Here is a 14,980-nt window from a genome sequence, read left to right as displayed (position 1 = left end):
GGAGGAGCAGATCATGCCGCCAATGACAGCAACATTGTTGAGTTGGTGCCTGATTGTTGCTGATCATGTGGTCTCAATAACATATTATTGAGTTGCAGTGATGGCATGTTTAGAAATAAAGCTTTCCATCACTCCCCAAGGAACTCATTAATGAGGGCCATCATTTAACAGTCTTCAGCTGATCTCGCACAAACATTATTTTGTATGTTACATTCTTTTAATCTGCTGTAAAGTTATAATTTTTTTGAAAAATATAATGTTGTGTGATATGATCTGTTCACTACGAAAAATCCAGTAATGTGTGCTATTAAATTAACATCAATAACAATATTTCAGAGAACAAAATTGCTACCATTCCTTTTAAAAGGTGTATCCCTTTCTCAAATGCCTTCTTAAGATAGCTTAAATTTAAAAGAAGATACAGTTCCTCTGTATCTCTGGCATATTTTATTTGTATTTTAAAAATATTATAAGCTACATCCCCCATAACGTTGCTCAAGGGAAGATTTATTTGAAAAGGAAGGTCTTTGTGGTTTTGTCCACACTATTCTTTCTCTACCTTTCACTCAATATTTTCCCAGTGTCGGGCTTATATTTTTCATGTATCTTTCTGCACCCATTCTTTGTCTGCATCTCACTACCTTCCCAGAAGGAACAAAATAGGGAAATAAGAGCACTGGTTCGAACTGTTTTTTTCTGTCCTTATGGGATGGCAGGATTTTTGTCCTTATGGGTTGGCAAGATTTTTGTCCTATGGATTGGCAGGATTTTTGTCCTTATGTGTTGGCAAGATTTTTGTCCTATGGATTGGCAGGATTTTTGTCCTTATGGGATGGCATGATTTTTGTCCTATGGGTTGGCAGGATGTTTGTCCTAGGTCAGGCTCAATTTTGAATCAGAGGCCCATTCTGGGTGAGAAACAGTCATTCATTGTGATTTTCTCCAGAGTGGCCAATTAATGGCCAGGGGTCGATCTCACCAGCCAATTAAGGGTGGTGGGTGGCCTCTCAAGGCTTGGGCCCTTTCAGCTTGAAAATAGCAGGTGGCACAATGGCACAGTGGTTTCCTCCCACACTCTGAGGATGTGCAGGTTAGGTGGACTAGCCATGCTACATTGTCCCTTGGTGTCAGGGGGACTAGCAGGGTATGTCATGGCAGGTAAGAAAGGGAGAGGGTGCTTCAAGTGTTGGAGGCATCCTATCTCCAAGTTTTGAAAATACAAATTGGCCTTTACAGTCGGGCTGCCTCTGTGAGGAAGGGTCCCTCTACAGGTGGGCCTGTGGTTACTGCTGTGCCTGTCGGCCTGCCAAGAGAATTACACCCCCCCTCCCCCCCCACCCCCGGGGCTACTTTCAGGCAGTTGAACTGGTGCCTGCTACTTCCAGGAGGCTGGCTGGAAAATTGACCTCTGCTAACATGCAGGCCCTGATGGTCCTCTAACTGGGACAATTGGCTACCTGCCACGTGCTGGGTAGCCCGGCCAACACTCTATCCCACCTGCGAATCCAGCCCTGTTAGTCTGTTCTATATTCTGTAAGTGTCTGAAGCTTTCTGCGTGGCTCTCAGCTGTACTGCTATCAAAATGTTCCATTTCTGCTTTGACCTTTTAAAGTGCATCAAAATGGCAGCCAGTGCACTTTGGCATCAAGGAGGGAGGTGGTGTCCAGGGGAACATAATTCTGTGGGTATGTGGCAATACAGACGTGTATTGACTGTATAGTTTCTCTAAGCCTCAGGTAATTTAGATTTTTAGCAATCCTTATGTGCAGAGATCTCCTCCAGGGTCGCATAACTGTGTTTCAGGCACCAGCTGTATTTGGACAATTTTGAACATTGTTTTCTTTCCCTTGCTGGATTCTTGGCTAAGGGTTTGATTAGGAAACCTGCTTGCAATCATGCTCTGGCCTGGGAACGACTCGCTGCCTTATGGGAAAATTTCTGACCTCTCCTGGGTGTCCTGACCCCCTTTCCTAATTTCCATCCCCCAACCCTGCAACATCTCAGTCGATGGTATGTAAAGAATGTGATTGATTATGTTCCCGGCGATTCATTCACTGCGGAGTGCACTGGAGCACAATTGACAAACTTTGGCATTCTATATTGAGTTTTAATTAAAATCCAACCCAGCATATCTGTTTCTTGAAAATTTAATTAAGTTACAATCAGATACCACACCTCTAAGTGTGAGGTTAGTTCCGCTTTTAGTGTCTTAATGTGACATGATATATTGTGAGGAATATTTTGCTGTCTGGTCTCAATTTGTCACTATCTCTGGCAATATTGGTGTCCAACCCAATCTAATCTTAGTGCAGTATGCTGTAAATGAGAGTTACAGGCATGGAAAAACTGGACGTTGCACTGATTTGTTGCACTGGTCTGAATGAAAAACAAGCTTAGTGTAATGATGCTTCACAGTTAATGGGGTGATCTAGTTAATCTGCAGAGTCATGCAAATCTTTGTATTTTTAGTCTAAAGCTACAACGTACACACTGCATTTATAGATTGATGAATCACATGAAATTGAATGGATTTGCACATTCGTGCTGGAATGAATGATGACTGATTTATTTTTCCAGATGCTTCATTCACTTCCAAATACATTGCACTGACTGAATCTCTGCTACTCTGTCACAACATATATTGTGCTTGAGAGTCCTAGAGCAACAGTTAACCTGGGAAAATATCACTAGAATTCATATATATGCAAACAAAGCTTAAATGATTAGACATACCACCTGAAGTGGTACAGTGCTTAGCACTGCTGCCCCTCAGCGCCAGGGACCCCAGGTTCGATTCCGGCCTTGGGTGACTGTGTGGAATTTGCACGCTACCCCTGTGACTGCGTGGATTTCCTCCCACAGTCCAAAGATGTGTAGGTTAGGTGGATTGGCCATGTTAAATTACCCCTTAGTGGACCAAGAGGTGCAGGTTAGGGGGATTAGTGGGGTAAATATATGGGGTTATAGGGACAGGGTAGGGGGGGGAGGGTTTGGCTTGGATAAGATACTCTGTCAGGGAGTCGGTGTGGACTCAATGGGCTGAATGGCCTCCTTCTGTATTGTAGGGATTCTATGGATTTTCCACTCGATGAAAGTCTGCATCATATGTTTGAGTAGCATGTCTTCTGGCATCTCTTTATCAATGTCACCAATGACAACTTTTCAGGAAGTTTTCATGGCGCTGTGAATTTACCCTCTGTTGTTATTTTGCATAAATTCACTGCCAGCCTGTGGCTCATTTACTGTTACCGCCAAAACCATTGCTGCTCTTGAGCAGAACCATCTTGCATTTGGGATCTGCCTGAAAATGTTACTGATCATCAGCTCTTAAATATCTAGAGAGTGTAATAAATTATTGTCACGAACCATGTGGATGTTATCTGTGAAGACATCTCGACTTTAACCACCAGTTCTTAGTGGTGTCTGGTTTTGTTTTGAAATGTTGAGAGGATTCATGTGAAACCTCCAGTGAGAATAACCGGCCCAGTCGTCGTGTAACAATTACAAAAGATGATTTATTAAACCAAAGCAAAGACAAATACACACAACTAGAATTATAACACTCTAAGGCAATTAAATATATGAACTACTAACACTCACAGCATATATAGACATTGCCCCTTGTTCTTAGATATATGATATATATATATCCCTGAACTCCTTAAGACTTTCCCATTCCAAAACAACATCCAAATTAAATAAATCTATAAGTCAAATCCAACTTATAGTTACCACGCAATACAAGGCAGACAATTGAGTCTGGGAAACACTTTTTCCTGGTCCAACAAAGATATTTAAACTGTCTTTGTGAAGGTTCCTGCACTACCTTTGCTCTCAGACATCTTAAATGTTAAAATGGCCTCTCAGACTCTGAGATGTAAAATTGGCCTCTCCAGCTCTCAGATGTCACAATGCCACATTGGCTGTTAGATATTAAACTGGCCTGTGAGCTGTAAGATGTGAGACTAGCCTCCCTGCTTCTGCAGGTGCTGGCAATTGTACCGTGTTTCCTCTGTGATTTTCCCTTTTGTATATTTGGGCTTACTGCATCTGTCACATTCCATGACTCTCAAAATCAACATCTGTGTACTCACTCTGATCTCTTGGTCATCTAGGTAAGCTGTTTCCTGATTTTAGCTACTTACACCCGATCATGTTTGCTAATCCTGTTACTGGGAAAGTTCACATCTCATCATCCCCTGTGAATGCTGGTGACGTTATACTGTGTTGTATTGTTGGGGAAACTTACGGGTGATTTTTGTTTCACAACAGCGAATCATATTCAGACACACGGGTAAACAAGGTGTTTCTGCATTGCAAAGCCAGGCCATTGTTTGCAGCGGCAGAGAGATTTTCCACTGTGATGACCACTTACTAAATGTAATTCATACACAAGTTTGATTCATAACTCATTTAACGCTTGCTTGTGAATTCTCAACATTAGGAATAGAGAAGTGAGGCGTAATTCATGGGTGGTGATGATGGAGTTCATGAATAATGTATTATTTCTGAACGGTTTTGTTTTGTTATATTCATTTTAATGGGGAATTGTTCCGGGTGACTTGATGGTTATTGTCACATGATCTATCTAGCAGACATCTTGAAGATCACCTCAGGGGCATTGAGCGTGAAATTCATGTGTGTTGTCAGTTCCAAATAGAGCTTGATTTACTACCAGTGTTTACTGTGGCAATTACAGCCAAGAACTGGAATTGAATTTCTAGTTTTGTAACCATCTCTCACACCGACCGACATGCTCAGTCCCTCGCACTGGATCTACATCAACTAAAGTAATAAACTTGTGTTGAAAATGATTGGCATTGGCAAAAAAACATTTCCTCCGTTCTTCAGCCTCGCTCTAATTTTCTTCCGTTTCCAAATGCACGCCATGGGAGGGGGTGCTCCGTCGGAGGGCATGCTGACCTCCAGTTTGTCCAGCCTGTGGCAATTCTTCATAAATGATTTGATTGATTATTGTAACATCCAGTGGAATACAGTGAAAAGTATCGTTCCTTGCACACTATTCAGAAAAAATATATAATTCGTAGAGTACATATGGGAGAAAGAAAGAATAGGGTGGAGAATACAGTGTTGAAGTTAGGGTGAAGAGAAAGATCAACTTAATATGAAAGGACCATTCAAAAGTCTGATGGCAGCAGGGAAGAAGCTGTTATTGAGTTGGTTGGTACATGGACTCAGAATTTTTAAATCTTTTTTCTGACGGAAGAAGGTGGAAGAGAGTATGTCCAGGATGCGTGGAGTCCTTGATTATGCTGGCAGCTTTCCCAAGACAGTGAGAAGTGTAGACAGAGTTAGTGGATGGGAGGCTGGTTTGTATGATGAACCGGGCTACATTCACAACCCTTTGTAATTTCTTGTGGCCTTGGTCAGAGCAGGAGCCATACCAAGCTGTGACACAACTGGAAGGATGCTTTCTATGGTGCTTCTGTAAATACTGGTGAGAATCGTAGTGGACATGTCGAATTTCCTGAACCTTCTGAAATGAGCCTGGAAGTTTTGGCAAGCTCGTCCACGATAAAGTGTAATGTCACTGAGTCTGATCATCCCCTCTGTGGGAGGATACTGAATCTACCGAGTGACACATTGACTTTTAAAACCAAGCTACAAATGTGCAGTAGCCCACCTACTGCAGACACAAGCCGCAGACACAAATTGCAGAGATAGCTGTGGCCAATTAGAAGGTTGCAATTCAGTGTTGCTGAGCCAAAGGGGGACAAAGCAGGTATGTTACTAAAAATTTTATGTATATAAGGCTTGACCTTATGGAGCTCTCTTTCTCACCTTTTGGAATGTAGCCATCTTGTGTGAAGCAATGAAACTCGATCCGAACTTACCACCGGACTTCATCACTTATTGGATATGAGACCCGATATCCTCATACGATGCCTTCACGGACTCAATCTTTCCAGCATAGATCAACGGGTCATAATTAGGGCCCAAGAAATTGGTCCAAGATTGCTAACCTCTGCTATAATTCCGAAGCTGTCACTTGACTGTAATAAGTATCATTTGAATGCAGTCGCATTAATTTCCAGTTTGACTGTTTCCAGGTGGTGTGGTAGATCCGTGGGGTGGTGGAAGAATTATAGACAGAATTCTAGATGGTAAAAATCACTAGTTAAGTTACTTGGAAAATAATGAATGATAAAATAGTGGCACATTACTGAAAGAAAAAGTCATTGTTATCATACCCAACAGGGCTTAAAGAGTCATAGAGTCATAGATGTTTACAGCACGGAAACAGGCCCCTCGGCCCAACTTGTCCATGCTGCCCTTAGTTTTGTCTTTTAAAACCCTTAAGCTAATCCCAATTGCTCGTATTTGGCCCATATCCCTCTATACACATTGTATCCATGTAACTATCTAAATGCTTTTTAAAAGATAAAATTGTACCCGCCTCTACTACTACCTCTGGCAGCTTGTTCCAGACACTCACCACCCTGTGTGTGAAACAATTGCCCCTCTGGACACTTTTGTATCTCTCCCCTCTCACCTTGAACCTATGCCCTCTAGTTTTAGACTCCCCTACCTTTTGGAAAATATATTGACTATTTACCTTGTTTATGACCCTCATTATTTTATAGACCTCTATAAGGTCACCCCTCAGCCTCCTACGCTCCAGAGAAAAAAGTCCCAGTCTATTCAGCCTCTCCTTATAACTCAATCCATCAAGTCCCGGTAGCATCCTAGTAAATCTTTTCTGCACTCTTTCTAGTTTAATATTCTTTCTATAATAGGGTGACCAGAATTGCACACAGTACTCCAAGTGTGGTCTTACCAATGTCTTGTACAACTTCAACAAGATGTCCCAACTCCTGTATTAAATGTTCTGACCGATGAAACCAAGCATGCCGAATGCCTTCTTCACCATTCTGTCCACCTGTGACTCCACTTTCAAGGAGCTATGAACATGTACCCCTAGATCTCTTTGTTCTGTAACCCTCCCCAACGCCCTACCATTAACTGAGTAAGTCCTGCCCTGGTTCAATCTACCAAAATGCATTACCTCGCATTTGTCTAAATTAAACTCCATCTGCCATTCGTCAGCCCACTGGCCCAATTGATCAAGATCCCGCTGCAATTGGAGATAACCTTCCTCACTGTCCACCATACCACCAATCTTGGTGTCATCTGCAAACCTACTAACCATGCCCCCTATATTCTCATCCAAATCATTAATATAAATGACAAATAACAGTGGGCCCAGCACTGATCCCTGAGGCACACCGCTAGTCACAGGCCTCCAATTCTCTACAACCACCCTCTGGCTTCTGTCAAGAAGCCAATTTTGTATCCATTTAGGTACCTCACGCTGGACCCCGTGAGATTTAACTTTATGCAACAACTTACCATGCGGTACCTTGTCAAAAGCCTTGCTAAAGTCCATGTAGACAACATCAACTGCACTGCCCTCATCTATCTTCTTGGTTACCCCTTCAAAAAACTCAATTAAATTTGTGAGACATGATTTTCCACTCACAAAGCCATGCTGACTGTTCCTAATCAGTCCTTGCATCTCTAAATGCCTGTAGATCCTGTCTCCCAAAATACCTTCCAACAATTTACCCACCACAGATGTGAGGCTAACTAGTTCCCAGGCTTTTCCCTGCAGCCCTTTTTAAACAAAGGCACAACATTTGCCACTCGCCAATCTTCAGGCACCTCACCCGTGACCATCGATTATTCAAATATCTCAGCTAGGGGTCCCGCAATTTCCTCCCTAGCCTCCCACAATGTCCTGGGATATACCTCATCGGGTCCCGCAGATTTATCTATCTATACTTTCACGTGAATGAATATATCTACACATTAACCCTTTTAATATTAGGATCACATGGGTTTTGACAGTACTAATGGCAAAGTGAAATGCTCTTTTGCATGTTTGAACATTTGAACGAGGAAAAGCGATACGAGTTTCAAGAAATACTTCACACTGAAACAGGGCATGTAGCAGAAAGTATAACCTCCAAACAAATTTCATTTGAATTCTTGAGTGTGTTGTGGGAAATGTGCTAAGAATATGATCACACTATTATCTACTGACTTTGTTCACTCTAAAACTGAATGACGCCTAACATTGGTGCAAGCCCAATAGGTAAAGTCGCCATAGTCCCAGCTGACCTTAGGCTGCTCTCCCCTTTGAGGTGGGGGGGGGGAGCTGACTGGGTGTGATTTAACCTGAGGATCATCACACCTCGGGAAAGGGGCGAGGTTTAGAAGGCAGGGCCTTCATGAATAACCTGAGCCAGTACGGGAATTGAACCCGTGCTGTTGACAACACTCTGCATCACAAACCAGCCATCCAGCCAGCTGAGCCAACCGGCTCCAGTATTATAGCTTAGATGACCTTTACATTCCCCACTCTTCCCCCCAATTTTATCCCCCCCTTTTCTCACCCTTTCACCCCCTTTGCTTCCCTTTCCCCCTTTTTCTCAATTTTATCTCTCTCCCACCCATCTCCTCCCTCTCCCCACATGTTCATCTGTCACAGCTTACCCTCTGATTTGAGCTTCTCTGCCGTTTGGCTATTCATACCTTCCATTCTCTCTATGGACTGCCATTAGCAGCCTTTCCCCTTGTTTTTGTGGCTGTGACTCATCTTTCATTCCCTCATCCAACAGTATAAATATCTCCACTTTCTATGCCATTTAGCTTTGACAAAGGGTCATCTGGACTCGAAACGTCAGCTCTTTTCTCTCCTTACAGATGCTGCCAGACCTGCTGAGATTTTCCAGCATTTTCTCTTTTGGTTTCAGATTCCAGCACCGGCAGTAATTTGCTTTAATCCAGCTTTTAACCTTTAAATTCTGTTGTAATGTGTTATGCCGTCCACATTCAAAGTACTGAATGCAGATCGAAGCGCGTGAAAATGACCTGATACTGGAATTATCTTTGTCGTAAAAAAATTCATTTAAATTTAATTGGATCTTGTTTTAGCAATTTATAATTGCTGCACTTTCTGGTAACCTTATGTAATTTGAAGTGCTGGCAATTAATGGTGCTTCAATTTGCTTCTGAAGTCCTTTAAGACGAATGTGTGAGGCAAGATGTGGTATTCACTGTATTATGCATGGATCTGAAGTTGTTAAATGGATCCTGACCCTATTTTCATTGGAAAGTTCAGCTCTTATTTTTGTGTTTCCTTTCAGCATTTGGCGAGGACCCAACGTCAACTGTACAGATCCTTCTGGCTACACTGCCTTGCATCATGCTGCTTTGAACGGGCACAAGTAAGTGTTGGGAAATTCACTGTTTGAAGTTAGTTGCTGTACGTAACCACTCACAATCTGGAACATTCCTGTGGTTTATTTTCCTATCTTAAAAGGGAAAGTTGTTCCTTGCACTCAGGTTACTGTTGGTGATGACTCCTAACAGAGCATCCAAAATGCAGTTAGTTCTCCAGGACATGTCTGTCTTTTTCTTTAAGTTTATTTACTAATCACAAGTAGACTTGCGTTCACACCGCAATGAAGTTACTGTGAAAATCCCCTCGGTCGCCACATTCCAGCACCTGTTCGGATTCACTGAGGGAGAATTTAGCAGGGCCGATTCACCTAACCTGCACATCTTTGGACTACGGGAGGAAGCAGCCAGCCAGCCAGGATGCTTATCCACTTTGAACTGCTCAAATGAATACATCAACTAGGACAGGAAGCCAGATCAAAAACTTTCAAGTTGAGGGCAACACGATGGCACAGTGGTTAGCACTGCTGCCTCACAATGCCAGGGTGCAATTCTGGCCTTGGGTGACTGTCTGGTGTGAAGTTTGTACATTCTCCCTGTGTCTGCGTGGGTTTCCTCCGGGTGCTCCAATTTTCTCCCACACTCCAAAGATGTGTGGGTTAGGTGGGTTGGCCGTGCTAAGTTGCCCCTTAGTGTCAGAGGGAATAGCAGGTATTATGTGTGGTTATGAGGATACAGCCTGAGTAGGATTGTTGTCAATGCAGGCTCGATGGGCCGAATGGCCTTCTTCTGCACTCTAGGGTTCTATGATAAGAGTCCAACTGCTTAATATAAAAGGAATCATTGTGTTGAGGCCAAAGGAGAAGACAAAAAAAACAAAATAGGTGTATGTTCAGAATGGGAATAATCATACCTAATTGATAGATACGTGAAAAGGCAGGGAATAGAGGGATATGGACTGTGTAGTGGCACAAGGTCTTCAGTTCAGAAAGGTGCATGTGTCGGTGCAGGCTTGGGCTGAGGGGCCTGTTCCTGTGCTGTACTGTTCCTTGTTCTTTGTTAATTGTTGTTTGTAAGCATTGGTACCAAACTCAGTGGAGGTGGTTTTTGCAAGTATTGAAATGAATGGCAATTTATTCTGAAATGAATGATACTGTACTCTCTTAAAAGAGCTTTGGAAATTGGCTTTGATGTGAAGATAATGGACCTTGTTTAAAGCCCATCACTGTGGGGGCTTGTGTGAAGGGAAATATTTACATGTGAACTTTTATCTCTGTGTTGCTGTTCTCCTGTAAAGATGGGTGACATTTCTGCTCATCATGCTGACTTACACAGTGACTTGCTTGCTTTCTGGTGACTTGACTTGGCTTATACTCGTTGAAATAAATAGACATGAGATGGAAATAACTGTAATTTTATCAGTTTACCAGGTGAGTAAGAGACTTGTGTTAAACCCTTGGGCAGACTATGCCATCTAAAGTAATAACACATTCAATATAATTGTTCTTTATTCCTTTTTGATAAGCACTTGCTGGGTCTCAATTGAGAAGAAGGTGCTAAATTCTCCACTTCGATTTTTCTGGGGTGACATGGTGGCACAATGGTTAGCACTGTTGCCTCACAGCACCAGGGACCTGGGTTCAATTCCTGGCTTGGGTCACTGTCTGTGCGGAGTCTGCATGTTCTCCCCGTGTCTGAGTGGGTTTCCTCTGAATGCTCCGGTTTCCTCCCACATTCCGAAAGACGTGCTAGTTAGGTGCATTGGCCATGCTAAATTCTCCCTCAGTGTACCCGAACAGGCACCAGTGTGTGATGACTAGGGGATTTTCACAGTAACTTAATTGCAGGGTTAATATAAGCCTACTTGTGACACTAATAAATAAACTTTAAACTAAATAAAACTTGAGACAAGTAAAACAACAGTCAATGTTTTTATTTAAATTCAACTCGTGCATCATGCTTTTTAGGTCTAATTTCCAAATGTTTACTTTGGTTATTACTTATTCTTGAAGGTTACTACAATACATATTACAAAGGGAGAGGTGATGGCCTAGTGGTATCACTTGATTATTAATCCAGAAACTCAGCTAATGTTCTGGGAACCCGGGTTCGAATCCCGCCACGGCAGATGGTGGAATTTGAACTCAGTCAGAAATATCTGGAATTAAGAATCTACTGATGACCATGAAACCATTGTTGATTGTCGGAAAAACCCATCTGGTTCACTAATGTCCTTTCGGGGAGGAAATCTGCCATCCTTACCTGGTCTGGCCTACATGTGACTCCAGAGCCACAGCAATGTGGTTGACTCTCAATTGCCCTCGGGCAACTAGGGATGGGCAATAAATGCTGGCCAGCCAGCAACGCTGTCCCACAAATGAATAAAAAAAATAAAGTTGTGCATTATTCCAAAGGAGAAGTTAAGTGCATTTTTTTAACCTTAACAATCTGGATGTTATGTATGTTGCTCAGAATGCCAGGCCTCAATATTCCACTTCTTACCATTTGGAAATGCTCAGTTCTCCGATATTGCGAAAAAGAAAAGAAAGACTGGCATTTATATAGCACCTGTTATGACCATGGGGTGTCTGAAAGTGCTTTCCAGCTGATTAAGTATTTTGCTGCTGTGAAGCCACTGTTGTAATGGAGGAAACATGGCCACAACCTGAGCACAGCAAACTTCCACTATCAGCAATGTGATAATGACCAGGTCATCTGTCTTTTTCAGCTGATGTTGATTGAGGGATAATTATTGTCCAAGACACTGGGGACAACTCCATTGCTGTTTTTTTGAAAGAGTGCTCGGGGTTCCTGTACATCCACCAGGACAGGAAGGTGGGATATCGGTTTAATGCCTTATCTGAAAGACTGCACTGCCGGCAAGTGCAGCACTCCTTCAGTACTGCGTCCGAGTGCCAACCTTCATTTTGTGCTCAAGTCCTGGAGTGAGACTTGAACCTGGAACATTGTGATTCAAAAGCAAGTGTGCTATCGACTGAGCCACGGCTGATGCACAAAGGAGAGTAGAAATCCATTACTTGGAGCTCCGCTCTATTTGAATTGCTCTGGAATTTCCCTAAATTAGTCGACCTGGACCTATGCCTACAGCAGGTTCAGGATAGGGACAATTGTGCACAGGGAGTAGATAGGCCTAACCCAGACTAAACTTTTGTTTCACTGTAAAATGGAACCTGTTTACAGCAGTCTGATTTACTGCTGTTCCAAGCATATATGCTGATACCAAACCTTACTGCATCTTCTTTCGTAGTGATGGGACCAGTGTCTTTAGACACTAGACATGGTGGCACAGCGGTTAGCACTGCTGCCTCATAGCGCCAGGGACCCGGGTTCGATTTCTGGCTTGGGACACTGTCTGTGCAGAGTCTGCACATTCTCCCCGTGACGGGTGTGGGTTTCCTCCCGGTACTCCGATTTCCTCCCACAGTCCGAAAGACGTGCTGGCTGGATGCATTGGCCATGCTAAATTCTCCCTCAGTGTAACCGAACAGGCACCAGAGTGTGGCGACTAGGAGATTTTCACAGTCACTTCGTTGCAGAGTTAATGTAAGCCTACCTGTGACACTGATAAATAAACTTAAACGTGAGGGTATCGGGCTTGTGGTCGACAACAGGCCGAGGGTTGCCAGGCTAGTGCTCAGTCCTCCCTGGGTCCGTATCTTTTCCATCCCAGTTTTCAAATCCAAGGGCCCACATCTGGGAGAAGTAATTGGGTTGATGTGAATGAAGCTGCCACTCAGGACATTCACTATAACACGGAGTCTGCAGTACAGAGATGTGTAAACCGAATGATAATGAATCCCTTGTTTACTCGGATAAGTAATTTAATTTCGTTCACCTCCGATAATCAACTGCGAGTGGCTGTGGAGTTGGATAGAGGCAGAGATTTCTGAAGATTCTGGGGATCACAGATTGCACTGATGATGCAGATATGAACGATAAAAGTAAATTCAGTTAATTTATAGCTGTTGCAGCAGAATTGTGCAAGTCAGTGCTCTGAGGCAGCGTCACAGTGATTTCATTTCAAAGTGCTTCACTGTCCCAACAACGTTTGACTCTCGAGAGGTAATTTTCAGTCTGGCTCCGAGTGCACCAAAGCTATTCTTTACTGTCATGGTTCATCTGGTCTTTGGAGTATCCATGGATACCAACCGGAAATGGGTATAATGAAGTGCCACCAGAGTCATCACAGAATATTCCAGCTCTCCAAGTGCCTGGACTGGTTTCAGTATGGTATCAATCATTGTGGTAATTTGCATGTCGCGTGACTTTTTGTTGTAGGGAGGAATCATTATGGAAGCCCTGGAGGAGAAAGACATGCAGCTACAGTAAGAGGATTAGTGTGAAGAACCTGACTAAACTGCGGGAGAGAATCTGATGCTGCTGTTGGGGGCTATTCAACAATGTAACACCGAACAGACCTTCCACATGTAAATCTACCTATTGCACGAACAATCCCGGCGGCATCATCCCTATGCTCATCACTAACCAGCCGTTCATATATATATATAAAAATATATATACACCCTGACTCACTGTCCTATTTCACTTTCAACATTTCTATCGGCTGTAAAAACATGACTGAGACCTGAATTCTCAACTGGATGGCGGTTGACTATTTGGTGCCCGTATGGCAACACGTATGCAGGCAGCTGCCCCCAGGACGTCTGCTGATTCTGCCAACTCCCTGGTCCTCAGTGCTTGCGATTCCAAACCCATCATGATTTAAGTGTGTATCTCAACCCAAGCAGAGGGGGCATTGGTGACCTGGGACAGAACCACCTGCATCAAAATTCAGAACAACAAGGCGGCTGGAATCAGAACCTCCCGCCACCTCCTGAAGCTGGCAGCTAGCATTTTCGTTTGGGAGTGGAGGGAGGGAGGTTGAGAATGGAGATGGGTCGCACTTGTATTGTTTGCAGAGCCAACAGCGTGTTATAAGTGCAGCTACCTTCAGTTGGAAGCAACTTACATCACCCGGGTTTCTGAGACATGACTGGGATTTAGATTTTTGTGGAAAAGGCCTAAACTGCCAGAGTTCCTTGGAGAGGTCGGTACTCTTTCAGATAGGTAAGGTTTGGTAAGGTACCCATAAGGTCAGGTACTCTTTCAGATAGCTTTAAACAGTTCCACCGAATGCCACAGAACGTCCGCAAATTCAAACAAAGCTGTGTGGCTGACATCCAATTCACTTCAAAGGTGGGGCCTCTGGAACCTTTGCCTCTCATGGCTCAGGCCCCCAGCCAACAGGAAGAGTGTGCCAGAGGAGGAAGAGTGTGCGTGATAGCAAAAGAAGCTGCAAAATGGCGATGGCGTCCATATTGGCACCATAGAGGTGTGTGTGCATGATCCGCCTGAGAGCAGGAAGAGGGGGCAAAACCTGGATTTGGAGGCATTATGAGGCAGCCGGAGGGGCAAACTGCGTTTTACTCTGAAGGTCTACCAGCTGCAGGGGTCACATCTTTATATGAGTGAGAAACAATGCGGAAATTGTCTCAGGTTAAACCGGGAATTGGTCACTGACGTATATGCTGTGGTCCAACAAGATCTCAAACTATCACCTGCTAATGCTCATGCCCTGCCACTGGATCACAATCTCACGATGGTTCTGAATTTTGATGCAGGTGGCTCTGTCCCAGGCTCAGCAGGAGACCTTTGCAGAACCTCAGTCCGCTGCACACAGCATATCAAGGCGATCACTGATGTCTCCTCTGCTTGGGTTGAGATAAACACGAACATCATGATGGGTTTGGCACTG

The 14,980-nt window shown here is 43.6% G+C and overlaps 1 protein-coding gene across 2 annotated transcripts in view; it reads left to right on the top strand.

The window, feature by feature from the left end:
- The first annotated feature begins 9,174 nt into the window (after positions 1 to 9,174).
- anks1b (ankyrin repeat and sterile alpha motif domain containing 1B) overlaps positions 9,175 to 14,980 on the top strand; it is a 591,188-nt gene continuing 585,382 nt past the window's right edge. For both annotated transcript variants that reach the window (XM_078235472.1, XM_078235471.1), the window contains exon 1: positions 9,175 to 9,251. The gene's annotated coding sequence lies outside the window, so the exon portion shown is untranslated. The remainder of the gene's footprint in view (positions 9,252 to 14,980) is intronic.

This window comes from Mustelus asterias, chromosome 19 (assembly GCF_964213995.1).
Source record: "Mustelus asterias chromosome 19, sMusAst1.hap1.1, whole genome shotgun sequence".
NCBI lineage: Eukaryota > Metazoa > Chordata > Chondrichthyes > Carcharhiniformes > Triakidae > Mustelus > Mustelus asterias.
The sequence above is the reverse complement of the archived record's forward strand: the minus strand, read 5'-3'. Positions and strand labels throughout refer to the sequence as shown.